We start from the raw sequence: 2,770 nt of genomic DNA on the forward strand, positions 1-2,770 counted from the left end.
TCATCGGAAAGTTAGTGAGGCACCCAAACACCTTTATGGAGATTTCCCATATTCCTTCGATGTTTACATATTGTTTCATAAGAGACATGCAATTTCAGGGTCATTTCACAAGTGTGTTGCCTTGGGTTAGATTCAACAAGCGTTTTCAGAGCATCAATATCAATTCCATCATGTCGGCCATCACAGTTTTTAAGGTTAAAGTCACCTGAACGAAATTTGCTGAACCATCGTTGACACTTACGAACGTTCAAAACATTTCCATAAACTTCTTTGATATTATTTATGGCTCCAGAGACGTTGCTTCCCTTCTTGCATTCAAACAGCATTACATTCCGAATGTGTGTCTCGTCGTGTGCCATCATTATAAGAGATTAGAGTATACTAAACTTTACACATTATATAGGCTACACTAACGTGACGCTTAGGCGATTTGTTTAACTATTATACGTGATGTACGTTTTTTTGGGGGGTGGTTAATAAAAGTGTGCCAAAACGCGACATTAATTTCTTAACGACCTAATAAAATGATATTGAATACGTAAATTACGTGACAGTCACAAAAGCTGTAAAGTCACGGTTTAACATAATGCATCAGAACTACGTTTTCTTATTGTTTTGTGGTTACTAGGTAGTTTGAAGCCACATGGGAAGAGTGTTTAACAGCTTTTGCCGACGCAAGATATCCATACAGTCTGATCATAAATATGTATTTAGATCGGGGATTTAAATTTTCCAAGGCAGGACTATCTGTTGTACTTAATATGTATTTAGATCGGGGACTTAAACTTTCCAAGACAGGACTATCTATCGTACTTAATATGTATTTAGATCGGGGATTTAAACTGTCCAAGACAGGACTATCTATTGTACTTAATGGCATTGGAAAACAAAGAAATATGGATCAATTTTGGAAACAAGGACTACCCAGAAAGAGACCTGCAAATGCGGCGTCTTGTAACAGATGAGAACCCACAAACACAGACATTCACCAGGAAACAATACGAAACATAATTAAGAAGAATCTCGGTATGGAGAAGTGTCGCAAGCCACGTTCACGATATATCTATTCAACTATCTCGTTGAATTTCAGTGCGTTTGAACTGTTGGAACGGACGCTTGAAAATAGTTGTATTTGTACACTACGTGGATTATGGAAAACCTGCAGAGATGAGTGATGTGTTTTAAACGTTACAGCTTTTTGCAGTGGAAACTTCACTGCATGGCTATCGCTAATATGCTCGTCATCAGATAGGACATGTCGACGATATTTTAGTTTTATCAAGAATGGTTAACTTTCATCAATTTGGTGGTTGTTCTTAATAATATGACATACCTTATAAAAAATCTAAAAGAATCAGGATAATTCCATACTTAAAATATATGTTGGAATCATTGGTACGAGCTTCAATATTTTATAAAAAATAATTGGAAACTGACAGTTTAATAGAAGTTGGCCAAGTAAAGAAAGTTTGTACAGAGTATATTTCAAATGACTAGATTTTCTTTGGTAAATTCTACTTAAAAAACAAAATTTTTCATAGGTATCTTCGTTTAAATCTTGTTATTGAAATTAAAGAATAATGACATAGTAAACAAGTTACAGCAATTTTGTAACACGAACTGTTAATGACTCACTATTTGTAGTTTGTATTATCAGTTGAACTTATTATTTAGATCTGTTTTATACAAACATTTCTGTATCTATAAACTGTTCAGCGCGAGAGTTACTTTGTTGATTTTTTTTTCATAAGCAAGAACAAGTGTCCTACCACAGATAATGATAAAACAGATGAGGCTAAGTTGTCACGTTAGCTAGCCCCTAAATGCCTAAATTTTTAATGAATTTTCTAAGATGTTTTGTAGGTTATATTCAGAAGCATAAATAACAGCGAGGTTGCCAATTTACTGAATCTTTGTAATCAAATCAAAGTGAATTATAAAAATCCCAACCGATTCTTACTGTGATTAGAGTTTATCTTAGTTCTGACGCTTCAGACTTGTCTTTCACACCATATTTTTGTTACTGACTTAGCCTAAATATTACACAGCTGTAACTTGTAATATAATATAATTAATCAGTAAGGAAACTATTATTTCAAATTATTTCCATAAAAATGTATTTTAGTTTTACCAAGAGCTATTGATTAGAACTAAAACTGTCACATGTTTAAACATCATAGAAAGATACCAGCCTCCATTATTTGGACATAACTTACTAAAAGGTGAAATGCAGGTGTTTTTTAACTGTTAGTCATACCTGTGTAAAGACATCTATCGGCTGTTTTCTAAATTGAAGAAAGGCATAAAAACGAATGCCCACTGCCACCAGGTGCTGAGAAGCAAACCACTTAATACCTTGTGTGATTAATTCCCAATATGCACTTTTTACGTCATTTATTCAAACAACAACAAAAAGACAATTCTTAAAAGCTAATCCGACATTTGATCGCGCTTAGGTTGATTTGTACAGCTAATAATGACCAACGAGTTTGTGTATTAAAGTAACAAATAGCTAAAAGATAATAAACCCGGCTTATTCTCTTCATCATTACAAACACATGTATTGTTTTAAATCAACAGCTAGTTCGCAAGAAATGACACGAATATACAGTTTTCACTCAGCTTTGAAAATGTGATTAGTTGCACTTCACATGTTATTCCCAACCAAGTATAGACCATTTTTTTTGTCCTCCGGTAGGACAGCGGTGAGTTTCTGGGCTTACAACGCTAAAATCTGGGGATCTCTAAAACAAACAAATTTTTAGATTGA

This window comes from Limulus polyphemus, unplaced genomic scaffold (assembly GCF_000517525.1).
Source record: "Limulus polyphemus unplaced genomic scaffold, Limulus_polyphemus-2.1.2 Scaffold910, whole genome shotgun sequence".
NCBI lineage: Eukaryota > Metazoa > Arthropoda > Merostomata > Xiphosura > Limulidae > Limulus > Limulus polyphemus.